Source organism: Neofelis nebulosa, chromosome 2, assembly GCF_028018385.1.
Source record: "Neofelis nebulosa isolate mNeoNeb1 chromosome 2, mNeoNeb1.pri, whole genome shotgun sequence".
NCBI lineage: Eukaryota > Metazoa > Chordata > Mammalia > Carnivora > Felidae > Neofelis > Neofelis nebulosa.
The window spans coordinates 117,643,977-117,671,275 of record NC_080783.1 but is presented as its reverse complement, the minus strand read 5'-3'; the positions used below and the strand labels follow the sequence as shown (position 1 = coordinate 117,671,275).

Below are 27,299 nucleotides of genomic sequence, written 5' to 3'. Positions count from 1 at the left end.
ACGTGCCTGCACAAAGCCCATCTCCTTAATGGCTTCCTGGCTCCATTTTAAAACCCTCTCATGCAAGTGACCCCATTTCATTCCACCTTTCAGATTCTTTTTTTTAACAACAGGAAAAGAGGCCTAACTTTCGGGACTGATGTAAGTTTTCCGTAATTTCGGCTAGATACCAGTTACATTTAGCAAAACTCACTGGGAGGCGCACTTAACATTTGTGAACTCTATGTTCAATCATTCACTGTTCGAAAAAAAATGTTATCAAGTGAAGATGTTATTTTATTTGTTAGGTTTTATTTAAAGTATCCGTTGGAGTTCGAACTCTCATTTCATCTCGTTTCTTAGCTTGTCTAAAAAGGACCCAGTGGCGCTTGAAACTTCTCAACCAGAAAAGCCTCATCGTTTCATTTTTGCAAAGACACCAAATACAAGGCGGCACCTCCCTCACCTCCTTCCAGACGTAGGGCAGTCAAGCATCTCAAGACGACCGAGACTTCAGCATGCACGGCGGAGTTTCCCTTTTTCTCAGCGCAGAGCTCTGGAATCGCGGGAAACCGTGCTCTCGTGCCGCAGGCAAATGGGGCAGCTCACGCAGGTTTAAATCTAGCACTCGTCACCACCTCAGGAGACCCTGCTTTGAGCGGGACTGGAACCGAGGCTGCTACAGGTACAACGCAGAGCACTAAAGAGCTATGAGCCGGCTTGCAAATGCCGTGCTTTAAGCGGTCCTAAAGGCCTTCATGATATCTTGCTGCCTTTCCCCCCCAGAGCTACAAGTCTAACACCCTTTTCGTTCTTTCCCGTTCTTTTTCCTTCCTTCTCCTTCAACTACGATACAAGACCCATTCTCATCTCTCTGGGATCTGGCCCCTTACGGCTGCCAGGCCGCCGAGGAGGACTTGTTGACCCAGTACGCGCCTCCGCAGCTTCCCTGCCTCCTCTTTGCGGCTCCCTTTTCCCTCCACCGGCTGTGGGCCCCCGGCCCACGCCGACCCCCACCCACCGCACTGAGCACGTACGCAGCGGAGCCGAGCTGAGCGCCGGAAGCTCGAGCCGGCGGGTGGCGCGCGGTTCGTCTTTCCCGTTGCTGCCGCTGCGGATGCTGCTCAATTAACTGGATGGGTAAGTTTGAAAAACAAATTTCCGCTTTGAAAAGCTTTTCACTATTTCCATTCTCGGGGTTCTTCAGTTCCTCAAGGGCCTAAAAGCTAAAGACGACCAAGTAATTTACAAGTCCCAGGAGAGCGTCCTGGTGAATGTCTGACCCTGTTCTCGGCGTGGGGACATTAGAACGACCATCGACCCGACCCCTGCCGTCGTGGAACCTCCCTGCCGGGCAGAGGAACCCGAAGGAAGTGGAAGCACCGCACCAGCCTCGAAGGTATCTCCGAATGGTGGGCTCTCCTTCTGACCAATTATGCCCTTCCTACTTCCTCCAGGCCTCACATTCGTCCTGGGTTAGGGGACGAGTGCCGATGAAGGGTGGTCTGATGAAGGCAGAGAAGGCGGAAGCGTCACCAGGCGAGCCCACCGGGACGTGCAGCTTCCCTCGGGCCCCACTCGCCTCGGCCCCGGGGACGCTAGCTAGCATTTCAGGCGGGTGGGAAGCAAGGCAGAGTGGGGCCGCTGGACTGCCCTTTTGTCTTCGGAATCTCTCACTCACGGTTTTCACGCGATGAACACGCTTTGTCAACTCCTCTCCGGTTTTCCGAGGCATTGGAACTTGTTTCCTTGTCTAGAGTGCGGCACGTCCCCGAGGTTAGCAGGTACTTACTACCTAAGGAGGCAGGGGAAGGGTGGAGCGCTGTGTCTCTGTGGCGCAATCGGTTAGCGCGTTCGGCTGTTAACCGAAAGGTTGGTGGTTCGAGCCCACCCAGGGACGGGCTGGTTCGCTTTTGGCTCAATTCCGCGTGTTTCCTGCTCTTTAGTTAGCACCTGCACATTTCCTCACATAAAGTACACATTACTGGATTCTGGGCCCTAGCCACCTCACAGCACCTAACCGTTCAGAGCCACCCCCACGTCCCAACCTCATTCTCTGACGGTATCTGCTGGCCTATCAGCTTTATACCTCTACAACGCCAACTTCTCAAACAGATAGAAGAACCCGGGTTCTACCTAGTGTGGTAAAACTTTGTAGTCCGCCCTGAAAGATTGGATGAGTAAGTGAAACTTTTTGTGACTCCCATCTTTTTTCTTTTTTTAATTTCTAAACATGATTGCCTTCATTGTTCAAACTGCTTGCCTTGGGAAAATTGGTCCCGGGGCTGACATTTTTTTTTTTAATGCTAATTGTTCATTTTTTTAGAGCATTTTAGGTTCACAGCAAAGCTGAGGGGAAGGGACAGAGATTGCCCACACCCTTCCTGCCCTCCACCCCCACACAAATAGCCTGCCTGGTTGTCAACACCTCCCACTGCAGTGCCTTTGTGCCTTTGTGCCAACTCAGGAATCTGTCCAAAGTCCATAGTTTACATTAGGGTTCACTCTTGCAGGGTGGGTTTGGACAAACGTATCCGGAAATGTGTCCACCGTTATAAGTATCACACAAAGTAGTTTCACTAGCCCAAACATCCTCTGCGCCCCCTTTCTGGCAACCACGAATCCTTTTCCTGTTTCCATAGTTTTGCCTTTTCCAGAAGGTCGTGTAGTTGGAATCACACAGTATGTAGCCTTTTCAGATCGGCTTGTTTCACTTACTAATACGCACTTAAGATTCCTCCATGTCCTTTGGTGGATTGGCAGCTCATTTCCTTTTAGTGCTGAAATACTACTTCATTGTGTGTGTGTGTGTGTGTGTGTGTGTGTGTGTCACAGTTCCTTTATCCCTCCACCTGTAAGGGACATCTTGGTTGCTTCTAAGTTTTGGCAATTGTGAGTACAGCTGCCGTAGGCATCCGTGTGCGGGTTTCTGTGTGGGCATAACTTCAACTTCTCTGGCTAACAGGGAGCCCGAATGCTGGCTGCTATATTAAGAACATTTTTGGTTTTGTGAGAAATTGCCAGACTGCCTTCCACGGTGGCTGTACCATTTTGCGTTCTCACCAAGCAGTAAGTGAGAGCTCCTGTTGTTCCCCCATCTTCGCCAGCCTTTGGTGTTGATGTGCCTCAGTTCTTTTTCATGGGGAGTAGGAGGCCAAGCATGGTGTCCCGTCCCCAGGGAGTGCCTGGATTTGGGCATTGCTCTATCAATAATGTTGTGATCAGTGGATCCTCATCATCATTGTCCTCTGCGTTTGTTTGACAGAGGCATTTCTTCCACAGTATGTGTGATACTTATTTAACCTTTTCCATATTGCTTTTGAAATTAAGTTGGTTTTATGGTTTTATGATTACGAATTCCTGTACACATATTTTTGGCCACTTGTGCAGGTATTTCTGCAGCGTACAGAACTGGAAGTGCAATGACTGTAGTATAGTGTTCATATGCTGCTACTTTGGGGAAGTCCTGCAAACTTGCCTTCCAGGGGAGCAGTACCAAATCACAGTCCAGTTTATTTCCCAACCTATCAATGTGCCGTTCTTCATTACCTTGCCCACACTGCAATCTTCCTGAACCCCTTACACATGAGACTTTTTTCTTTCAAGGCCCTGAAATCTCGCTCAGCATTAGATTCATTTTAGTCCACCTCGTCCGTCCCTAGCACCAGCAGCTCCTGTGTGTGTACTGATGTCGCCGCTTCCCCTGAGCTGTGATCATCGAGAGGGGGACTGTCGGGTTTTCCCTTGGCTGGTAACGAAGAACCATTCCACGTCCTGGTTGGCCAGGGTTTTCCTGCACTGATCACCCAGCCCCAGTGTGGCTCTGGGCTCCTCTGAAGGCTGCCTGTGCCCATGCCTCAAGGGAAGGCTTGTGGAGGGAGGCTCCTGGGCTCCGCTCATCACCTCCCTCATTGACTGTCACAACACTACTATCTCCTTTTATGTTCCAGTTACATCCTGCCTGTGGCTATTCCTAGTGGTGTTTCCGTTACGACGCTGATATACAATTGAGTCTAAAAAGAAATTTACTAAGTAGAAGGTGTAAATCAAAGCATGGAAACTCTTCGGTAATCGGTGATAAAGGTACATGGCTGTGGCCAACTATGAAAGTGCTGTGTTCCTTAATGAGCTTTGAGAAGCATGATTTTTGTCTCCTTTTTATGCGATCTCCTCTGTCCCCCTTGTCACTGCAGGTGCACTCCCTCTTGCCCTGAGGCATTAAGTAGGTGAGAGGGCCTCAGCTGTCTGCTCCACACTTTGAACATAAAAGGCACACTTGACGGGATTTGTTTTCTTTTGTTTTTGTTTTTGTTTGTTTTGGGGAGCCTCTCTAGGGAACTTCCTTGTTCAGACCATTAAAAAGAATCAAGATTTAGTAAATACTTCCGTTGGGAGATGTGATTGCATCATCCCGGGAGCCATGGAGTCTGTTTCTGGGGAGGACTAAATCGTTTTGTTCTTTCTCTTCTTCATTCCGTCCATTAGTTGCCAGTGTTAAGTAGGCCTTACTTTTAACCTTTTCTTTCTTTTCAACATCAGGGAGGCTGAGCCAGGAGGGGACGGCAAATCTTGGTGAAGGCTTCTCAGTGCTCGCTGGCAGGCTGGCCAAACGCGAGGGCTCTGGAGGCAAACTGCCTGGCCCTGAGTGCTGGCCCTCCCCGTCACAGGGCTGGGCCCCTTGGAAAGTCAGACCAGCCTTTCAGTGCCTGAGTGTCCTCACCTGCAAGCAGGGGTGCTGATAACCTACACCGTCTCGGGGTTGTTATGGGGACTAGATAGGTTATGCTCGGTACAGCACCGGGGAACTGCGTGCTGCTCACACGGTGACGCTCGCTCGGAGAAAACTGCCAGTATCATTGTAACTAAGACTTCCGTTTTCACTTCTCACTGCACCACTGCTGACTTTCAGCATTCCCCAGAATAAATGAGGAGTGTTAAATGGTTCACTTGGGCTCTCCGCCTCTGTATCAGTGACCAGCACCTGGAAAACCGGTCGCTTGATAATTTCCATGGTGAGTTAACTGACAGGACAGTGCAGCAGGGAACTGGATCCAACTTGATCAAATTCTCGGACCTTGGACAGGCGTGATGAGTGTTCAGCTCCAGGTAGACAATCTTTTGCCCGTGCTTCTAGCAAGAGCTTTTGATATCCAGTCAGACTTACCGGGGGGGTACTAAAAGAAAACTTCAGCTATGCACCAGTGACCCCCCCCCACCTTATTTTAAGAAAAAAAGGAGGAAGAAAATGTGATTTATCTGGAAATTGTAGATTTCACCTTTCAGTGATGATGGAGTATTTGTAGCAGAACAGCATTCGCCCTGAAAAGAAATGAATGAAGTTTGAATGGAAGGAATTCTGCTTGAAGATTTGGAGAACTATCAATGCAGATAGGACCCACCAGTCCTTCAGCTCAAGGGGAGAGATGAGAGAGAAGAGAAACTCAATGGAATGAGACTAATTTTCTGCGTTATCCCCTGAGGGCATTTGCCAGTTCTTGGCAGGAACCGGAGACTGAGAAACTGGAGAGAGGGAAGCTACTAAGAGTCAGAGAAAACAACATGTTAAGTGATCTCATAGGTCTGGACAGAGAAGTTGGGGGGCCGGGGGGTGGGGGGGGGGAAGAGGAAGGGCATATGGAACTGTCCAAGGATTCAGACTTGAGCAGCCAAGATCCTGGAATGGGTTAAGTGAGCTGGGTGCTTGGTACAGAAGTTCCCCACAATACATTTGCAAATTAAGCTATGTGCATCAAAGGGGCTTGGATGGCCAGCAGAGTGTGGCTGAAAGAGAGTGGAATTTGCAGCACTACCGTGGTGCTTAGGGGATAAAAACTGAAGCTCAGGATTCATGGAAGAGGAGGGGCCCAAGGAAACATACCAAGGTCGCAGGTAGGAGCCCTGGACGTCTGCAGCACAGCAGTGTGAGCAAACTAGCTGTAGATTGAGGCTTTCCCTGAGGGCGAACCAGCTGCAAATCAGCTTCGTCAAGGATTAGAGGTGATGCGCCCCTCTGCTGCCTGCTGGGGGAGAAGGTGAAAGATCTTCAGAGAAACAACATCTCCAACCTGGCTGTCCTTCACACCACGGGTTCATCATTCAATCACAATATTCTAGGATTGTAAAGGAAGAGAAGCAAGAGAAAGAAGGCAAACCGTAGAAATTGCCTCTTGAGATCTTGAGTTCTCAGATAAGAACTCAAAGCGGTAGGTTTTAGGAGAGCCTGGCTGGCTCAGTGGATAGAGCACGTGACTCTTGATCTCTCTGGGTTGTGAGTTTGAGCCCCACGTTGGGTGTACAGGTCACTTGAATAAAATTTCTTTAAATTACTTAAAAATCAGGGGCACTTGCGTAGCTCGATCGGTTAAGCATCTGCCTTGATTTTGGCTCAGGCTCAGGTCATGATCTTAAGGTTGGTGAGATCTATGGGGCAGAACCTGCTTGGGATTCTCTCCCTCTTCCTCTTCCTCTGCCCCGAGCTTGTTCTGTCTCGCTCTCTCTCTCTCTCAAAATAAATAAATTGAAACTTGAAAAAATATATTACTTAAAAGTTAAAAAAAAAAAAAGATGAAGTGGTATATGATTCAGCTGTTCAGAAAATAGATGACAAGATAAAATATTGCATCAGAGAAATAGAATCTAGTTTTAAAATCTCATGAAAATTAAATATATGTAATAGTTGGCATTTTAAAAAAGTCAGCAGGTCAGTTTAACTGCAGCTTGGACTCAATGGTAGAGAGAGTATTAACCTCGAAATTTGTAAGTAGAAAGAAACTCTCCAGACTGAAGCATACAGAGCCAAAAGGAAGAAATATTAAGAGCGTAACAAAGATAATGAGCCATGTCATGAAGTCCTAACACGTGTGTAATTAAAGTCTCAGGGGTTGGAGGACCAGAAAGTGGGGCAGAAACTATATCATGGAGAATCAAAGAAAAATCATGATGGTCTCTCCAACCACATGTGCAAGAAGTTCGGTGCACTGCAAGCCAGGTAAGGACAAGAAGGTCACACCCCTAAACTGCTGAACAACCAAGGGCAGCTGAAAACAATCACAGCAGCACCCAGATTGGGGTGTGGGGAGGAGGGGACACTCCTATGACATCGTCCAAAGATTGGGAGCTGAAATCTCAGCAAAAACATGAAAAAGAAGACCTCAATGAAGGTCTCAATGAAGGTCCTCTCATAAGAGGACCCTCAGTATGAAGGACCTCAGTATGATTTCCAGCCACCACGTGCTGCCCCCGACCCAGTATCTTTCAAGGGTGAGTGAAGTGAAGACCTTTCCACATAAGCTAACGAAAAAGAAATGCAAAGTGCAAAAGGTAACTCTTCAGGCAGAAGTAACTGCACAGGTCACAGGGGAACTGTGCGGAAGGAAGGGAAGGAAGGAAGGAAGGAAGGAAGGAAGGAAGGAAGGAAGGAAGGAAGGAAGGAAGGAAGGGCAATGAATAGGTAAAATACGTGGCTAAGTCAAATAAATAGGACTCTCTGAGCAATGGTAAGAATGCCTATGTTTTTAAGATGTATGTTGAGGGGCGCCTGGGTGGCTCAGTTGGTCAAGCGTCCCACTTTGGCTCTGGTCATGATGTCATAGTTCACGAGTTTGAGCCCCGCGTTGGGCTCTGTGCTGACACCTCAGAGCCTGGAGCCTGCTTCGGATTCTGTGTTTCCGTCTCTCTCTGCCCCTCCCCTGCTCACGCACTGTCACTGTCTCTGTCAAAAATAAATAAAATAGATAAAATGTATTTTGAAATAAAATTAATGCCAATAACTCAAAAATGAGGAGGGTAAGTGGAGTTAAGATATTCCAAGTATACAGTGCAATAATGTGATAAACGTGTAAATGCTTGTACTAACAGCCAGACTAATATATGCAACATAGCCATCAACCTGGGAAGTTTCCCGGCAAATTAGTTCAAAGGGGGAACCACTCTTCTCTGCTAATACTTCCTGGAAATGGAATCACCCAGGAGTATCAGATAGCTACATATAACTATGCGAGGGGCTTATCCGTGTTACCGCCTAAACCATAGTTTGGATGTTTTTACTACAGAGTACTTAATCCATTCTAAACATATACAAGGGTTTGTGTATCACCTCTGTTGATGGGCATTTGGGTTGTATCTGGTTTTGCCTAGTATGAATGATGTGGCATGAACGTTGGTGTAGAGGCCTCTTTGGATGTTGGCATTCATTTTTCTGGGGGAGTGAATAGCAATATTCCTAGGTAACGGGGCAGGTCAGGTTTTTCACTGTATGAGAAACTGCCAAATATTAGGAAAGTCGTTGTGCTAAATTACAGTGCAATCAAGATCACGCAGTAATACCGTACACACTCCAATGCGGGAGGGAGAGAGGAAACAGCTTTAAAAATACCTATTTTTCTAGGCTTTTCGTCTTCACTTTGTTCCCAATGCTGAAGGCCCCCCTGAAGGTGGCTGTGGTCACACCGAGTCTCACCACCAGCCTATTCGGGAGACTCCAAGGCAGCCCACCCAAGAATCACTCAAAACGCCAGGTAGGAAGAGACCTTCCCTCCCCAGTCGTGGCTCTGCCACTCTTCCGCTCGGTGCCACTCAACTCGGTTTCTGGCTCTTCCTTTTCATCCCTCTGGTCGGTGACCTAGATTTCACTGGAGCTTGTTGGCCGCGGGCCTCCTGTCAGTGGCTTTAAAGCAGCGCAGGCAGGAGCCCGAGGGACCCCCCTTCGCCCAGAGGCCACCAAAGAGACTCCGCTCTGCCGGGAGGGCCGCGGGGCAGCGCAGAGCCAACGGGCTGGCGGAGGAAGAGCGCGCACCCGACGTCTGCCCCGGGGCCCCTCGTCCTGGAGGCGGACACCCTGCCTTCGGTGCGGTTCCCGAGGCCAGGCTGCTGAGGGCGCCAGGGTTCCGTCCTCCGGGGCGGGGCGGCACGGGGTCCTTTGCCAGGGCCGCTTCGGGGGCGCGGCTGTTTCCAGGGCCTTGGGCGGTTCAGGCGAAGTCGGCGGGCCGGATAGTTGTGGCCGAAATGCCGCTTTTGGGGGTTAGAGCCGGAGGCCCGGCTGCCTGCCTCGTTTCCGTAGTGTAGTGGTTATCACGTTCGCCTCACACGCGAAAGGTCCCCGGTTCGAAACCGGGCGGAAACAGCTTCCTTTTACCACTACCCCCCCACCGCCACCCCCCCCCCCCCCATCTATTGTCCTTTAAAACGCAAAAAGAACCACGGCCGGAGTCCCACCGCCACCTGAAAGCCTTCTCAGCACTCGACCACCAGGCCTGGCCGCTGTGTGTCTGCTCCCAGTCACCTTGGAGAGCGGGCCACACCCAGTTAGTCACTCCAACAAGGGCACGCAGGACGAGGCCCACTGCAGGTTACCTTTACTTCCACGCATCCGCTGACCTGCTCATCTGGCGCCTCCGTCTGCCCGACGGGCTCACAGCGACTGTGGCTCTGAAAAGCAGCACGTTCTTCCCTGGGCGGCACACTTGCGCAACAGGTGTATTTATTTGCCTGACAGAACGCAAAGAACACAAACCAGCTGCACCTGGGACCCGGGCCAAAGACACGTAGGTGAGGAGTTTCAGGCTCCACCTAATGAGCCCATGGGGACACCAAAGGAGCCTGTCCCCGTGCCGTCATCAGGACAGCTCTGGAGCTACTTCGGAAGTCGCCAAGTAGAGGGACTCCGCCCCTCCCCCCGCTGAGAGCCGAGTCCTCACCTTACCCATCAGGAAAGTAGGCTCAGAAAGAGAGCACGGCCTTGGCTCTGCAACACACACGGCTCCAGCTGGACTAGAGTGTGGCACAGGCCAGTCACCTTGTGGTCAGGGCCCAAGGGGTCGCTGAGGCTGGAAGAGGTGGTGAGCAGCAGGGCAAGGGCTGGGAGCCTTGTGCGGCTGCATTCAGACCCGCGCCGCTGGGAATCGCCTCCGCTTGTGCTCTGTCCGCCTGGGAAATGTCACCTTGACTTTCAGGGTTTTCATCTGCAGGGGCCGAAGCAGGGATCCTGTGTGGGTGGATTCCCCGGGATCGGATCGGTGGGATGGGATTTGGATTTTTCACCGCTACTGCTCAGGTTCGATTCCAATCCAGGAGGCTTTGTGGCGCTGTCTCCCTACTTAGGATTTGCCTTTTCATCCCCCAAAGTCTGGTGTGCACCCAGGGACGCTTGCAGAAGTGGCTGTGCACTGAGCCCCTAAAATACGGGAGGTCAGGAGTCCGGGTCCTTGTAATGGCCAGGCTGGGAGAGAAGAGCTGGGATGAGAAGCCAGGCCAGCGGCTCCCTTCCATTCACCTCAGAAACCCAAGGTCTCACTTCAAGCGTTTTCCTCTAAAGAGAACCTGGGACTTGACTTTGTCACTCCTTTCAAACAAACAAACAAACAAACAAACAAACAAACAAACTTTGAAACATACCAAAACAGTTGCCAGAATGGTCACATCCTATATCCCTCACCCAGGTGCACCAGTTAACATTTCCCCACATTTGCTTTCTCATTCTCGCTCCACATGTACAGACAGGACTTGTGCAGTCATCTCCAGATGATTGTTTGGTCTGCGGTTGCTCCTTTGCCTTGGGCAGTGTCCCGCAAAACCAGCCTCTGCAGGACCTTTCCTCCAGGGCCAGGAGAGGGCTTTGTCCTCTGGAGGAGAGCCCTCCTGTTCCTTCAGGAAGCAGACACCTGTTCCCTTCAGGCTGTAGAGAAGCTTCAGGCGGGCAGGCGGTTCTTCGGCTCTCCTGGATAGGGCAGGCCAGGCGTGCCCTGTGCTTGTAGGAACACGTCCAGGTTGTCGCGCCCCAGCACCGGCTGCCCTCCGGACTCCTCCTGGTGGCTTTGGTGGGCAGTGGATCTAGGGTGAGCCTGAGCTCTAGAACCCCCCACCCGGGGAGAGACCCTTCAGGGAAGTGCAGCTGCTGCCCCCTGGATCCTCCTGCCCTCCAGGCTCTCCTGCCCTGCAGGGATCTTCAAGGGTCCTGGCCCAACAGAAGGTGAAGAATCCTTTCCCCGTGGTGGGAGGATGAGGGGGAGCGGGTGGGAAAATCTTCAAGGGGAAGGGGACGTTTTCAAGAGCTTTCCAGGATTGTCTGCCTTGGCACTGTCAGGTAGGTGGCTGCCCTGTGATAATGGTGCTTGGTCTTATCTCGTCCTGTCCTTGAGCTTGTCCTGGCTCCCCTCTGAGTCCAAGCAGACACAGGCAACCTGATTTGTGGTGTGTATTCAGTTGAGCCCCTTCCCCAAGTGGGGTAGTGACTGAGCTTCTATTTCCAGGACCCAAGGGGGGCGTGCAAGGACGCTATTGATGGGGTTTTGTCCCCCTCACTCTTTTCTTTCTCTGCCTCTGCCCTTCCTTCCTTCTCTTTCTTTTCTTTCTTTTTTTTAAAGATCAAGAGTCCCATGCTCTACGGATTGAGCCAGCCAGGCACCCCTCCTACTTCCTTTCTTGCTGAATCTGTAACCCGGCAAAACAGACAAACAAAAAACCCTGTTTAGATGTAGATAAATTGCTCTCCGTGCACTCAGGCACAAGGGGAAAACATCAAGTGGATAGTAAGGAATATGTAATCTCGAATACGTTTAAACACTTTAAAGGATTTTAATAATTTACATATAATGGCATAGAACATGTTTATATCATGTCATATTTCTAAAGAGGACTTTTTGTGTGCATCCGACTGGTTTAATAGTTGTGGCCTAAAACTGTTTTATGTTGTCTTCCAGGTTTTCTAATAATATAGAAAATATTGGTAGATATATTCTAGTTTATACAGGTCTTGGAGTTATTTTCTCTTCAAATTCCTGGTGACACTTAGCCACCTAAATTTCCTATATTGGTTTTACTGGCCCAATAAGCGCACTTCAATTCCAGTAGTATTTAAGGAGTTTATACAATATGAAATTATGTGTTTCAGTACATTAAAGAGATCATAGAAGATTTGTAAATGGAGAGTAAGTCTTAGAAGTCTGGAACTCATAGTGACTTAATTATTCTTACAATATTTTGGGGTAAAAGTTTTTAGGTATTTTATATTTTTATATTCCACATGCATTTCTCCATTATGTGTCGAGTCAATTTGCAATTTTAAGACCTACTGTTATCTTTACGTTCTTCCAATGATATTAAACTGAGTTAATTAATGTATCATCTTAGCCTAGAACTTTTCTAATTAAGAGAGAAAAAACAAAACACTTTTAATATAATGCTGCTGCACATATTTAGACATCATATAGAGTAGCTGTGGGCAACAGGTTCAGAGGAGGTGTGGGGACCTTGAGGAGATATTGGTGAGGGTGAAAAACACATGCAACGTCTGCTCCAGGAAGTAAAGCGCTGTCAGGGAATGGTAGGGCAACTTTAAAAGATATGAGTGATCAGAGTTCCTGAAAAGACTGGGACTGGGGGTAAAGAAGCAATTTTTGAGGAGACAGCAACAGAAGGATTTCCAATCATTATAATGATTGTAAACCCACCGATCCAAGGAGCCGAATGAACACGACGAATGAGCACAAGAGACAGGAAGAAAACCGTATCTAGTCACATCATAATTGTATTGCTCAAATCCATGGAAAGAGAAAACAAAAACAAAAACAACTGTGCAGAAGCACCCAGAGGAAAAAGACATGGTACGTACAGAACACAAAAGTAAACGTGATGTCAGTTTTCTCCCCGGAAGCGGTGCAAGTGAGAAGGCAATGGAGCAGCATCAAAGTCAAGGTGGAATTCTATGCCTCCCCTCCAAAAAAGGCTTTCAGAAATGAAGGTGAATGACATTGGAAGACATACAAATGCTGAAAGACTACATCACCAGCAGACCCACACCACAAGAAATGTTAAATCCTCCAGGAAGGACACTGATACCAGATGGGAATCTGCATGTAGCCAAATGGATAAAGGACAACAGAATGGTAACCGCATGGGGAAAAACTTATATATATATAAAAAAATATATATATTAATATATTACATATACACACACATACATATATATACATACATACGCACACACGTATACGTATATATACATATATGTACACCCACACACATATGGTTTTTAAATTATTCTTTAAATCTCTGAAAAAACATGGAGCAGATGAAACCAAAGTGATAACGCTGGGTTTTGGGCTTTCTAACATGCAAAGTGAAACGCGTGATAGCTGCAGCCTAAAGGTGGGCAGGGGAGTAATGGGAAGAGGCATGGGATCACTTGGAGGGAAGCTGGCAAGTTACAGATGTATATGTTATGAAGCCCAAAGCAGTAGCTGAAATAACAAAAGAAAGAGTGATAGCCGATAAGCCCACGGGGCGGAGAAGTCGGATCATACAAAAACCATGTAAACGCTATGTTATTAGAGCAATTGCTCTTCTAGGACTCTACCCTGTAGAAATGTTGGTACAAGTGACCAAAGATGTGTACAAGAATGAGGACTAAAGCAGTGTTTGTAACCATAAAATTCTAGAACCAACTTAATGTAAAGAATCTAAGGAAGGGGCGAAATAAATACTAGCACAAACAAAGGGTGGAAGAAACTGCATTGTTGGAAGGCATTCAGAGGGTTCTACTCTTTCGAGGACCTCCGGATTCCCAGCGACCGGTTCTCCTCCAGAGCTCTCCTGCTCTCATCCGTGAGGACCTTAGGTCCTCTGGCTGTGCGCGAGTGCCAAACGCTTTCTACGTTCTAGAAAAGAACTACCGCGTCCCTGGGTGGGCTCGAACCACCAACCTTTCGGTTAACAGCCGAACGCGCTAACCGATTGCGCCACAGAGACCTTCGGGAGAGGAGGCCCCGCCCACAGCCCGATAGAGAGCACGCAGGCCCTCAACGCTAGGAGGAGCCACCCGCCTTCTGTCTGAGGCCAGCGGCGCCTGAGGGAAGCTGAACGCCGCTGGGCTCCCCGGACGGCTCTTCCCGTTTGTTCCGCCTTCACCCGGCCTTCGGCGGGGCCGCTGGGGCTCCCCTCGGCTGCGGTCGCTGTGGGGGAAGCTGGAGAGCCCGCGGGGTGGGGCGTGGTCCAAAGGGGCAAACGCCGAGAGAGAAGCGGGAAAAGAGAAGCGGGGGAGGCGTGGACGCGGACCACGAGACTTCCTAGGGCGCCTGTGCAGAGCCACCAGCCCAATCCGGGGACAAGGAGAATGGTTTTTGATGGTTTTTCTTCCTCGCGTGTCAGAATGGAGAAGAAGGGAAGGAGAATCCAAGGGCGGCCCGCAGTGCTCCGGGAACAGAGCAGCGCGGAAACTGGAATGACTTTGCGGCAAGAGTGCTCGAGCGCCGGCCAGACTTGTCATCGGGCTGGTGGCGCGCCGTGATCGTATAGTGGTTAGTACTCTGCGTTGTGGCCGCAGCAACCTCGGTTCGAATCCGAGTCACGGCAGTATCTGGAGCACTCGCTGTTCCTCTTTTTACTTTGGGTTTCAACCTGCCCCGGCTGCGCCCCTTACCTGGGGGACAGAGAGGGCCCCGCGCTTTCCGCTGGCCACCCCGCGCCACCACGTCTTCACCCGAAGGGAAGGGAAGGAAAACTCGCCACAGCACTAACCTGGCGACCTTCTCCGTTCCGTTGGACTCTGACCTCAAGTCAAATCAACTAAAGGGCTCATCTCCAGCGCCGCTCCAAAATGGCACAGTCCTCGATGCCCTCTACCTGTCCAGCAAGGAGCCTCATATGGTGGGCTCTAGTTGCTGCCAAACGGCGTCTCTGTGGCCCTCAAAATCTAAAGGGTCTGAAAGACCACACAAAAGGTTCCATCACCTAGGTGACACCTCCTCCATAGACCTGTTTGTCGGCTTGAACCTTGGCCCCTGCGAATCAATCTCTGCCTCCGCGGACTTTTTCCATTCTTGGCTCTCTATGATCCTCCTTAACCGTCCTCACGGTGAGCTCCCTCCGTTACTTGCGGTGCGCTCGCAAGGCTTTTAAATGCCTTCGGGCAGCCGCTTTCCACGCCAAAAGGTATTCATCGGGATACCACCTGGAGTTGTGGTCGTGCCACATCTTTGTCAAGAGTGGGGGTGTCCCTCTCTTTATCATGTTGCCGTGCTGCTGGGAGTAGTGCTATCTCAATGTGACTTTAGTATCCATTTCTCTGAGGGCTGAAAATATTGAGCACTCTTTTACGTGCTACGTCGGCCTTGTGTATCTTCTTTTCCCGAGGATCTGTTTCATGTCTTTTACCCAACTAAAACACTTGAGTTGTTTGATTTTTTCTTTTAATTAGCAGTTTGGGGGAGCTCCTCACACATTATGATGACAGGTTAGGGGGTTTGTATGCTTTCTCCCTTGCTTGCTTGCTTGCTTGCTTGTTTTGTCAGATGGGTTTTGTGAACACGTTCTCCCTGTCTGTCGCTTGCTGTTTTCATCGTCTTCCTGGGGTCTTTGGATGAGAAGATATGGTTAATGTTGATGAAGTCTAGGTTATCATGTCTTTTCTTTTAGACGCATTTTCCCCCTGGGTCTTGTTTACTAAATCTTTGCCTACCACCTAGTCACAAAGTGTCCTCAAAAAGTGATTTATACCTTTACCTTTTATGTTTTATGAGGCACCTCCAATTAACATTTGTGTGTACTGTGAGGTGGAAATAAAGCTGTTTCCCTCTCCCCTCCCCCCCCCCCCATATTGAACCTATTTCCTTTCTCCGTTGAACTGCTCTTCTTGAAAACGAATTCACCAGGTCACCTGTGGGTCCATTTGTCTGTGTGTGTCTCCCGATGCCACTGGCACATTGCACGGTACTATAGGGGCTCAGAGTAAGTCTTCAAGTCCGGTAGTGTAAGCCACACCACCCACACAACCACCCGTTTTGTTCTTTTTCACACAGCGCAATACACTTGAGACGTGTAACAACTCATGTAACCAACACGCAGGTCCAGACATGCCGTCACTTCATCCCGCTCACTTCCGTGTGGGACACAGGATTCCCTCCCCCCCCCCCCCCCCGACGTAGCGGTTACCCCCCGGTGGTCAAAGATCCTCTGATGTACCCCACCCTCCGGGGAGAAGGAATCTCCAGTTGTCTGCGGGGCCGCTGAACAGGCCAAATGTCCGGTGGGCACGCTGCAGGGGCAGCAGGCTGTAGGGCGGGGCGGGACCCGGAATCCAGTCGTTCAGGGCCGCCGGGTCTTCCTTGAAAGCCGTCTCGGTCCGCGCGCCGCCTCCGTTGCTGCGTCCCTCGGAGTCCTTTGGGGGATGTTGAGGACCGCGGGGTCTCACGCCGGGCGGGGTCCGCCCCTCGCGCCTCCTCGCGGCGACCTCGCATCCGCACGCGTCCGCCTCGCGAAGGCGAGACTCCCGGGCAGCTCTGGGGTGCGGCCCGGACCCGGCCACTTGTGGACCTGCCAGCCCTCGGCGTCTCCTGCGGGCTCTTGCTTTGGAGAGAGCGAGGAGGGAAGGTCCTTAGGGAAGGACTGCTGGGAGGATGGATGAGCTCCCAGAAAGCCCGAGGCCTTCCAGAGCTCAGGGGGAAACTGTCACTCTGGTGGGAAGCAAGGAGAAGAAAGGGCTCCGTCGGTTCCCTGGTGGTCTAGTGGCTAGGATTCGGCGCTTTCACCGCCGCGGCCCGGGTTCGATTCCCGGTCAGGGAAGCGGGGCATTTTTTTTTTTTTTTTTTTTTTTGCTTTTGGTTTTGTAGGTTGGTTGTTGGGTTTTGGTTTTTCGGTTTTTTTGGTGCCCCAATCTTCCTTTCATCCCCGGAGCTGTGCTGGCCGTCATCTGCGCTGCGCACCGCACCGACTCTTCCTTCACCTTCAGCGCTCCGGGGAAAGGACGCCAGGCCGCTCTACACGGCTCACTGTGCTTGCTGGGCTCCAAGTCAGCCTCCCCCAGGAGTGGCCTCAGAGGGCGACTAAGCATCTGGCTTGGGTTCACACTGTCGTGCAGAGGTTCAGATTCCTGTGGGGCCGCCCCAGGGACGCAGATCCGACCGAGTTCTGGAGGCCAAGCACGTCGCGGTGTTGCTGTGGACCCCTGGACACCGGCTGGTGGGCCGAGCCTCTCAGCTCAGTCCGCGCATAAAAGGCTTACTTGGCGTTTGGGAGAGGTGCCTGGACGCGATACCCTCCCGGCCTGAGAGGCAGGGGAGGGGAGCGGGGGGAGGGGAACGGGTCCTCCTGGAAGTCTGTCCCATTCGCAGACTAAGCGGTCTAGCGAGGTGATGTTAAGTGACCCAACAAAGGCAGCATGTCAAGTGCGCACAAAATGGAAAACTGTTGTCGCGGCCGTAAGCCGGGGTAGGAGTGAGGATCAACACCAGGATGTCAAAACGATGACATCACAGTCAAATCCGTTTCTACAAGGGCTGTTGCATTTAACGCCCCCGTAGACTCTATACACCAGGCCCTGGGCACGTTTTCCTTTTTCCCTTCGATGCCGGCTCCGAAGACCTGTTGGGGTACATGCGATGCCCACTGTGAGGCACGAGGAGAGCGAGCGAGGGTAGGGGGAGTTGCTGCGGACCTGGACTGCAGAGGCGGCAGCGCAGGGGCTGCGGGTCGGTGGGTGTGGAGCCGCTGCTGAGAGACCGACAGCTTAAGGGGTGGGGTGGGGGGCGGTTAGCGGGCAAGGGGTGGGAGCGGGGAGGTGGAGGGAGTCGCTTGAACTCTTTGGGGAGAGTGGTTTGGAAGAAGGGCGAGGGTTGGGGGGAGGGGGAGGGCGGTGACCCTGAGCGAACCAAGCGGGGACAGAAGTGTGCAGTGTGCTTGGCGAGCCCACGCTCACACCATAGGGGAGAATCGTGGCCCCGAAGGTGGTCTTCCCGGAGCCGAGGCTCGGCTGTGGCCCTCCCCGTTGTCCTGGCGCCTGCGGTGCCCTCAAGCGCAGCGAACTCAGCTGCGCCACGCCTGTTGGTGGGGGACCGCTTTCGGTGGCCTCTCCATGTTCTCCCCCTGCTCTCTTAGGTGGTGGGACTACTTCCCTTGCTCCCGTGCCGGCCCGCCGGAGACGTTGTCCTCGAAGCCGGAGAAAATTGTCCCGTGCCTCTTTCTACCCCTCTTTCTTTAGCACCGACATTGCGCGGGGTCCAGAGAGCCCTTCGGGAAACCTTGGGGCTCACGTCCTCCCTCCCTCCCCTCCCCCACAGGCCTATACGAGGGGCAGGGGGTCCCAGAATCCCTTAACCCGGTAGGTGGGTTTTTTTGGTGTTTTGTTTTTGTTTTGGTTTGGTTTGGTTTTTTGACCCTGTGTACTTTGTGGCTCTTTCTCCCTAGCGTTGTCAAACCGAGGGCCAGAATTACCTTCTCTCCCTTTTGTTTGTACTCACACCCCGGGCTCATGCACAGGGTGGCATCAAGTGACCGCTTTTTAAGAGACATCGCCTGGACGAAACATGGACGGTGTGTTGGAGGTGCAGAATATAACCTGGTGGGCAAGAGGCACCGCATGGTTCTCACAGGGTTCCCTTCTCTAGCGTGTCACTCCAAGAGGTGCGGGATTTTTAAATTCATCCCTGCCATCTGGGTGATGCTGAAGGCATAGTTTTCAAAGTCAGAAAATACAATCTATTTCATGTTGGTTTAAGAGGTGCTTTTGGTGTGTGTGTGTGTGTGTGTGTGTGTGTTTCCTTAAGCTCAGTTGGTACCTTTAAAAACATAGAGCCTAAAGGCAGATGGCAAGCTTGCAGGTGCCAGCACAAAAAGTGAAAATAGAGGCATCAAAGCTCCTTACGTTCCTAGGTGGATTGCCAAGATAGCTTCTTTTGTCTTCTGTTCGGGGACCTTGAGAGTGAGGAACACGGAAGACACAGACGCTTTCAGTCCCAGGCTCACTTGAGAAGTATTAGAGGAGGTCCCCACTACATTAAGGTGGGACCCTAAAGTTCTAAGCCCTTGGGGGTAGGAGTGATGCCATCTAGTCCTGCTGCATCACTCCTACCCCTGCAAGTCCCGGGGCTCTTTGGACAAGGAAGGCAGCCTTGGCTCTACAAGCAGTATAAGGAAAAGGAAAGTTTAAAAAGCCCATGAGAATGAATGAATGAATGAATGAATGAGCGAGCGAGCAAGCAAGCAAGCAAGTGGTGGCTGGCTGGCTCACCGGGTAGGGCAGGTGACTCCTGATCCTCGGGGTTGTAAGTTACGGCCCCACAGAGGTTACTTAAAAATAAAATCTTTAAAAGTACAATAAAATAGGGGCATCTGGGTGGCTCAGTCAGTTGAGCGTCCGACTTTGGCTCAGGTCATGATCTCACAGTTTGTTGGTTCAAGCCTCATGTCGTTCTTTGCACTGACAGTGTGAGAGGCCTGTTTAGTATTCTCTCTGTCTCCGTCTCTGCCTCTGTCTCTCTCTCAAAAATGAATACACATTTAAAAACAAAATAAAGTAGAATAAAATAAAAGGCCCATGAGGAAACTGTGGCCATGGGCCTGACCTCTAGTGGATTTAGCCTTGAGTACACATAGCCTGGGTAGTCTGGGAAGCCTTAGGACGCCAAGTTGGTGTGGTCTGTTCCCTAGCCAGTAACAAACCCCAAGGGCCTGCCACAGGGGAATATATTCAAAGGAGAATGTACTCATCCGAGGGCTGTAGAGGGCTATAGAGGTACCTACCTTCCAATAACACTTCCAGAGAATCAGCTAGCATCTAGAACTCAGTTATAAGACATAAGAACAAAATCTCATGGATCTAGATCCATGAATCTCAGAATCTCAAAATCTCATGGATCTAGATCTCAGAATCTCATGGATCAATCCTCGTATCAAATCAGTCATGAAGATGGAAATTAGGAAATATTCTGAGTCAAACAAAACTGAAAATACTGCATCTCCTGCACAAGGTGTGGTGAAACCAGTCTTCAGGGGACAATACACAGCCTTAAGTGTAAATCGAGACAGTTAGGGCTGATTGCTAATGAGCTAAATCTCCATCTCAAAGAGTTACAGAAAGAATAACAACAACAAGGGCAGGTAGGAGCAGAAATTATATACAAAAGCAGGACTTTGAAAATAAGAAACAAAGTTAAAAAATAAATACAAAGAAAAAAGAAAATTAGAAATAAATATACAAAAGAGAAAAGTCAATGGTTGGATCTTTGAAAAACACTACTCCGGTAAAACTGGGAGGAGGGAAGAAGGAAGTCACTACTACTGAACTGGTAGACTTAAGGAAACAATAAATGGATATTATAAACACATATATACCAACCAATTAAAAGGCTTAAGGGAAATGTATGTCTTGTAGTAATGATTTGCGCGGAGGGCGGGGGGAGGACTAGTCCTACAACCTTAAAAAAAATTTTTTTTTTTAGAATTCAAAAATCTTCCTGCAAAGAAAGCTGAAGGACCAAAAAAGTTCATTCGAAAAAATGACTCCAACGCCCAGAAATTTTAAAAGCGTCAAAAGATCGCAGAATTCCCCAACTTATTTTTATGAGTTTGGATTGAAACCAAAAACTTCCCAAAAGGCAACATGAAAAACAGAATTACAGGCCTGACTTATTGCTGAGTATACATAGCTACAAACATTCTTCAAAATATTGAATCTAGCTAGCTAGCTAGGTAGCTAATGTTTATTTTTGAGAGAGAGAGAGAGAGAGAGAGAGAGAGAGAGAGAACACGGGTGGGGGAGGGGCAGAGAGAGAGGGAGACACAGAAGGCACAGAGCCCGAGCAGGGCTGGAACCCACCAACCCTGAGATTATGAGCTGAGCTGAAGTCGGACGCTTAACCAACTGAGCCACCCTGGACTCCCTGATTCCAGATGTATATTTAAAAATATGTATGACAAAAATTGGTCTTAATCTAGGAAAACAGTTGATTATCATTAGAAAATAAATTAAGGGGCACCTGGGTGGCTCAGTCGGTTAAGTGCCCCACTCTTGATTTCAGCTCAGGTCATGATCTCAGGGTTTGTAACATAGAACCCGAGTTGGGCTCTGTGCTCACAGCTCGCAGTGCTGAGCCTGGTTGGGATTCTCTCTCTCCCTCTCTCTCTCTCTGCCCTTCCCCTGCTCCCACGTGCTCCTGTTCAACCGCTCTCTCTCTCTCTCTCTCTCTCTCTCTCACTCTCTCTCAAAATAAATAAACTTAAAAAGAAAATAAATTAATTCATCACATTAACAACTTAAAGGAGGAAAATCATAATCACTAAAACACAGAAAAGGTGTTTGAAGAAATTCATTATCAGTTTATGATTTTTAAAAACCTCTTAGCCTAACAGGAATAGAAGAGAACAGCCCTAATCTGCCTAACGGTAGCTTCGAAACCAAAAACAAACAAAACACCTTCAGCACACATTACAGTTGATGATAAAAATACTGATCTGTCCTCCCCGCCCCCCCCCTCCTTACCCGGTCAGGAACCATCACAAAGCAGACGAATAGGCCACCTTGACCATTTCTCTTCACCACTGTCATGGAGATCTTAGCCAGTGAGAAAAGGCAAGAAAAATGATGAGAAGTGAAAAATGAAAAATGAATACTATCATTATTGGCATACATGAAATAAACTGCTGGAACTATAAAGAGAATTGAGTATATTTTTGGTACATACACAAAATCAGAGAAAGGCGGCTATGATGAGGATTCAGAAAACGAAGGTATTGAAAACAGTATCAATGTTCAATGATCATAGCATATCATAATTCAATCCCAGGTACTGGGGTGGCGGGGGGTGGGGGAATATGATCCCTACCTCCACCATAACCAAAATCACTTCAGTGTGGACCGGACACCGAAATGTGACATGAACTCACAAGTGATTTCAGTTGCCATTAACGTAGCAGCGTATTCCTGTGATCTCAAATCTCAAGGGTAAGCAAGGATTTAAGAAATAAGACAAAAAGATGAATTCTTAGTGACGAGGCTGATCAAGTGGACTACCTCAAGAATCTCTGCTCACCAAAGCACAGAATCAAGGGTAAAAAGTCAAGTCACAATTTGAGCGAATATACTTGGCAGCCAAAGAGATTTAATGACTGCTTGCAAAACAAGAGGAAAAAGACCGACCTATAGAAAAGTCACCAGGGTGGGGGGTGGGGGGAAACCTTATAGGAGAAAATTCAAGTGGCTAACAAACGTGTAACGGTGGTGTAACGGTGCTCCAATTCATAACCAATAAGGGCTTTACAAAGGAAACCCCAATGAGAGAACATTACAGATAGGCAAATAACACCACTACTAATTAAATGGGGGGTAGGGGACTAGGTAGAAGGTTCTGACCTGGTAAAGCATGGGAGTAAAGGGCTAATACTATTTTACTTCTTCATCTGTGTGTGGGTTACACAGGTGTGTGCATTACAATCAGTTGTTATGCTGTACACGCAGATTCTGTGCATTTTATGTATCTTACAATTTTTCAACACCCCTCCTCACACACACCCTGATGAATCCTATGAACAGAGAGAAGGCAGCTGAGATTCCAAGATTTTGTTCCACGAAGAAAGGTGTGGGCATTACTCTACCACATGCCTCTAAGGACAACCCTATGCAGACCAGATCCATGAAGTTGAGTTTTGGGTTGATGTGAAGTCAAAGAGTACTCTCCCAGAACCAACCGTGATGGAAAATAATCTGTGAAGGCTAAATGCCTTTAGTTGTGTCATTTGAACACTCCAAAAAGGCTGTAGGCGGGAGCCATAACCTTTCAGATCTCTCCTCTGCTGTCTCATTGCTTAATTCACAACCCACATCTCCTTTTCTCTCCTCTCCTTTAAGCTCTCCAAAATATTCTCTTGCAGTCCTGCCCTTGTGGGGTCTCCTCCCCCCCCCCCCCCCCCGCGCGCGCGCCTTTCCTATATCTTCTTCATTGAAGATGGAGGCAAGAAGAGGGGGAGGAGGAGGAGACCGCCTGAAAACGGAACAAGTTTCTCACAGGCCTGGGAGAGGGTAAGGCAGGGAGGCAAAGACGTGTGTTTTGTTTGTTTGTTTGTTTGTTTCCTTCCCAGCTAACAGTCAAGGGGAATTTTGAGGGGTTGTTACAGGCTTTAACATCTTTACTCCATCCAGCAGGTAAGTCATCAGTTTCCTTTATGTAAATCAGAACTCCTCCTCCCTCCCCAGGCCCCACCCTTAGACCCTCATTCCTGTTGACAGAGAAAATTGTGTGTCACAGCTCAGAATTTATTCGTTAAAATTTCAGATTTCCAAGAATCTAAAAATAAATTAATGACTAAAACGACTTCAATGGTTCCAACACAGTATGGCCATCGTTCTGCCCTCAAAAGTAGAAAGACAGCCTCAGAATAACAAAACTCTTGAAATTGAATAAATCAAGTTTAGTTTTAAAACGGAAAGGGCGGGGGAAACTCCTCCCCCCCCCCCCAAATCTTCGATTTTAAGTTACTGTTAGAGGAATCCGCCAGAGATTTTTCGGATGAAAATTAATCACCCGCAGTCTCCAACGCAGTCACGCACTTAGTGCCCTCAAATGGGAATCCTTTCGAAGGAGCGTCCAAGAGGTAGAAAACAACCCCGGATCAACAGTTCCCAGAGTCTTCAGTTCTTTTTCCCTTATTAAAAGTCTACTTTTCGGGCTAACACCTGTTGGGGCGCACTGCCAGGCACGCGGCATCCTCGCCGGAACAGCCACGCGCCCGCGGGACGCGCGCAGGCGGCGGCGGCTGATGACCTGAACCTACGCGTTTACAGCAGCTCCACGCGGGTCCACGCGGGTTCCTCCCTACCAGCCTCCACCTTTATTCAGGCTCAAGGGTGTCTGCCGGGCCCCGCGACTGCTGTCCTCCCGAGACACTTTGGTGTCTCGATCCTCGCTCTGCACTGAGACATGGCCCGGCGGCCAACCCAAGGCCCAGCACGGGCATCGGTGACCTGGTGGCTCTTTGGGTTCCGCGGCTCCCCCAGGGCGAGGCTGAAGGTAACTGTGGTCTTAGATCCAAATAGTCTAAACCGCAGACCCCGCGGTGTCACCTGCGGGGGGCGGAGGGAAGAAAGTTACCAACCCGGGAGCCAGCTGGTCGCCGCGCGGCACGCCAAATGCACTTACGCATTTAGGCCCACCCCCAGTGTAGGTGGACTGCTTAGTCAGGCTTTCTGCTCAGAAGTCACCCTGCGGAGTTTGGTTCTCATTTTCCTACTCCTGGAAGCCAGAATCACGAGATGCTCGGACTTGCCTTGTGCAACAGGTAAAGCAAAGAGGAGGCGCGGCCAAAAGGAAAGCAGGGCAGGATGCATTGGCCGGGAATCGAACCCGGGTCTCCCGCGTGGGAGGCGAGAATTCTACCACTGAACCACCAATGCTTCGCCTTGGGCCAGGTGCGTGATGGGTCTGTGGAAACAACCTCCAGAGCGACTCCCAGCTAGGGCGCCGGGCGATTTCAAAGGTTCCAGAACAGGTTTACGCGGTCGTCTTTGCAGCACGGAGCTAACTCACCCACAGGCACTCGAAGCAAAGGCTTCAGAAGGAGACTTCCATCCAACACAATTTCAAAATAAACTGTTTCGTCGGCTCACACCACAACTCTGAGAAAGGCTCTTCCCGACTGGCCAACAGACCCCGGCAGGAAAACGCCGGAAAGTCATCCAGACCCCATGATGATGACCCTGAACCTTCCACCGTCAACCTCCAACATGTCACCCTAGACAGTCTGAGAAAGTAATGTGACTTGCCAGCTTAGGCAAGTAATATTCTAACTCGGGGAAGAAATAAGAAGCAGAAGTCGACTGGCAGTAGAAGGAGGAAAGGGCGGGAATCTGAACGCTATTCTGAAAGCTCTGTCCTGTGAAAGCAACTTTCTGCTTCTGTACTATGTTGGGAGCGCTCTTCTGTCCTCAGACTGTCTAGGGTGACATGTTGGAGGTTGACGGTGGAAGGTTCAGGGTCATCATCATGGGGTCTGGATGACTTTCCGGCGTTTTCCTGCCGGGGTCTGTTGGCCAGTCGGGAAGAGCCTTTCTCAGAGTTGTGGTGTGAGCCGACGAAACAGTTTATTTTGAAATTGTGTTGGATGGAAGTCTCCTTCTGAAGCCTTTGCTTCGAGTGCCTGTGGGTGAGTTAGCTCCGTGCTGCAAAGACGACCGCGTAAACCTGTTCTGGAACCTTTGAAATCGCCCGGCGCCCTAGCTGGGAGTCGCTCTGGAGGTTGTTTCCACAGACCCATCACGCACCTGGCCCAAGGCGAAGCATTGGTGGTTCAGTGGTAGAATTCTCGCCTCCCACGCGGGAGACCCGGGTTCGATTCCCGGCCAATGCATCCTGCCCTGCTTTCCTTTTGGCCGCGCCTCCTCTTTGCTTTACCTGTTGCACAAGGCAAGTCCGAGCATCTCGTGATTCTGGCTTCCAGGAGTAGGAAAATGAGAACCAAACTCCGCAGGGTGACTTCTGAGCAGAAAGCCTGACTAAGCAGTCCACCTACACTGGGGGTGGGCCTAAATGCGTAAGTGCATTTGGCGTGCCGCGCGGCGACCAGCTGGCTCCCGGGTTGGTAACTTTCTTCCCTCCGCCCCCCGCAGGTGACACCGCGGGGTCTGCGGTTTAGACTATTTGGATCTAAGACCACAGTTACCTTCAGCCTCGCCCTGGGGGAGCCGCGGAACCCAAAGAGCCACCAGGTCACCGATGCCCGTGCTGGGCCTTGGGTTGGCCGCCGGGCCATGTCTCAGTGCAGAGCGAGGATCGAGACACCAAAGTGTCTCGGGAGGACAGCAGTCGCGGGGCCCGGCAGACACCCTTGAGCCTGAATAAAGGTGGAGGCTGGTAGGGAGGAACCCGCGTGGACCCGCGTGGAGCTGCTGTAAACGCGTAGGTTCAGGTCATCAGCCGCCGCCGCCTGCGCGCGTCCCGCGGGCGCGTGGCTGTTCCGGCGAGGATGCCGCGTGCCTGGCAGTGCGCCCCAACAGGTGTTAGCCCGAAAAGTAGACTTTTAATAAGGGAAAAAGAACTGAAGACTCTGGGAACTGTTGATCCGGGGTTGTTTTCTACCTCTTGGACGCTCCTTCGAAAGGATTCCCATTTGAGGGCACTAAGTGCGTGACTGCGTTGGAGACTGCGGGTGATTAATTTTCATCCGAAAAATCTCTGGCGGATTCCTCTAACAGTAACTTAAAATCGAAGATTTGGGGGGGGGGGGGAGGAGTTTCCCCCGCCCTTTCCGTTTTAAAACTAAACTTGATTTATTCAATTTCAAGAGTTTTGTTATTCTGAGGCTGTCTTTCTACTTTTGAGGGCAGAACGATGGCCATACTGTGTTGGAACCATTGAAGTCGTTTTAGTCATTAATTTATTTTTAGATTCTTGGAAATCTGAAATTTTAACGAATAAATTCTGAGCTGTGACACACAATTTTCTCTGTCAACAGGAATGAGGGTCTAAGGGTGGGGCCTGGGGAGGGAGGAGGAGTTCTGATTTACATAAAGGAAACTGATGACTTACCTGCTGGATGGAGTAAAGATGTTAAAGCCTGTAACAACCCCTCAAAATTCCCCTTGACTGTTAGCTGGGAAGGAAACAAACAAACAAACAAACAAAACACACGTCTTTGCCTCCCTGCCTTACCCTCTCCCAGGCCTGTGAGAAACTTGTTCCGTTTTCAGGCGGTCTCCTCCTCCTCCCCCTCTTCTTGCCTCCATCTTCAATGAAGAAGATATAGGAAAGGCGCGCGCGCGGGGGGGGGGGGGGGGGGAGGAGACCCCACAAGGGCAGGACTGCAAGAGAATATTTTGGAGAGCTTAAAGGAGAGGAGAGAAAAGGAGATGTGGGTTGTGAATTAAGCAATGAGACAGCAGAGGAGAGATCTGAAAGGTTATGGCTCCCGCCTACAGCCTTTTTGGAGTGTTCAAATGACACAACTAAAGGCATTTAGCCTTCACAGATTATTTTCCATCACGGTTGGTTCTGGGAGAGTACTCTTTGACTTCACATCAACCCAAAACTCAACTTCATGGATCTGGTCTGCATAGGGTTGTCCTTAGAGGCATGTGGTAGAGTAATGCCCACACCTTTCTTCGTGGAACAAAATCTTGGAATCTCAGCTGCCTTCTCTCTGTTCATAGGATTCATCAGGGTGTGTGTGAGGAGGGGTGTTGAAAAATTGTAAGATACATAAAATGCACAGAATCTGCGTGTACAGCATAACAACTGATTGTAATGCACACACCTGTGTAACCCACACACAGATGAAGAAGTAAAATAGTATTAGCCCTTTACTCCCATGCTTTACCAGGTCAGAACCTTCTACCTAGTCCCCTACCCCCCATTTAATTAGTAGTGGTGTTATTTGCCTATCTGTAATGTTCTCTCATTGGGGTTTCCTTTGTAAAGCCCTTATTGGTTATGAATTGGAGCACCGTTACACCACCGTTACACGTTTGTTAGCCACTTGAATTTTCTCCTATAAGGTTTCCCCCCACCCCCCACCCTGGTGACTTTTCTATAGGTCGGTCTTTTTCCTCTTGTTTTGCAAGCAGT

At 49.9% G+C, this 27,299-nt stretch overlaps 2 long non-coding RNA genes and 7 other non-coding genes across 16 annotated transcripts in view; 6 read left to right on the top strand and 3 right to left on the bottom strand.

Moving 5' to 3' along the window:
• LOC131504050 (uncharacterized) overlaps window positions 1-6,550 on the bottom strand; it is a 33,664-nt gene extending 27,114 nt beyond the window's left edge. For 3 of the 5 annotated variants that reach the window (XR_009257750.1, XR_009257751.1, XR_009257754.1), the window contains exons 1-3: window positions 5,858-6,550; window positions 5,256-5,298; window positions 446-1,774 (exon numbers count right to left, since the gene is read on the bottom strand). This is a non-coding gene — a long non-coding RNA (uncharacterized LOC131504050). The remainder of the gene's footprint in view (window positions 1-445; window positions 1,775-5,255; window positions 5,299-5,857) is intronic. The other 2 variants (XR_009257753.1, XR_009257752.1) reach the window with 2 other exon arrangements.
• On the top strand, window positions 554-21,878 carry LOC131504049 (uncharacterized). 4 transcript variants are annotated; one of them, XR_009257748.1, is made up of 5 exons: window positions 554-664; window positions 838-1,378; window positions 8,366-8,495; window positions 8,604-17,383; window positions 18,154-20,948. It is a non-coding gene; the product is annotated as an uncharacterized LOC131504049 (long non-coding RNA). The 4 variants fall into 4 exon arrangements; XR_009257749.1 differs by lacking the exon at window positions 554-664 and having other exon boundaries at window positions 1,019-1,119; window positions 1,187-1,378; XR_009257747.1 differs by lacking the exon at window positions 554-664 and adding an exon at window positions 21,235-21,878 and having other exon boundaries at window positions 1,263-1,378; window positions 18,154-18,369.
• Window positions 1,806-1,879, top strand: TRNAN-GUU (transfer RNA asparagine (anticodon GUU)). The gene has a single exon. It is a non-coding gene; the product is annotated as a tRNA-Asn (tRNA).
• TRNAV-CAC (transfer RNA valine (anticodon CAC)) lies at window positions 9,028-9,100 on the top strand. The gene has a single exon. It is a non-coding gene; the product is annotated as a tRNA-Val (tRNA).
• Window positions 13,649-13,722, bottom strand: TRNAN-GUU (transfer RNA asparagine (anticodon GUU)). Its single transcript has one exon. It is a non-coding gene; the product is annotated as a tRNA-Asn (tRNA).
• On the top strand, window positions 14,254-14,325 carry TRNAH-GUG (transfer RNA histidin (anticodon GUG)). Its single transcript has one exon. It is a non-coding gene; the product is annotated as a tRNA-His (tRNA).
• Window positions 16,462-16,533, top strand: TRNAE-UUC (transfer RNA glutamic acid (anticodon UUC)). Its single transcript has one exon. It is a non-coding gene; the product is annotated as a tRNA-Glu (tRNA).
• Window positions 21,879-24,062: 2,184 nt separating the features above from the next.
• TRNAG-CCC (transfer RNA glycine (anticodon CCC)) lies at window positions 24,063-24,133 on the bottom strand. Its single transcript has one exon. It is a non-coding gene; the product is annotated as a tRNA-Gly (tRNA).
• An 882-nt stretch (window positions 24,134-25,015) lies between these two features.
• Window positions 25,016-25,086, top strand: TRNAG-CCC (transfer RNA glycine (anticodon CCC)). Its single transcript has one exon. It is a non-coding gene; the product is annotated as a tRNA-Gly (tRNA).
• Window positions 25,087-27,299: the final 2,213 nt, after the last annotated feature.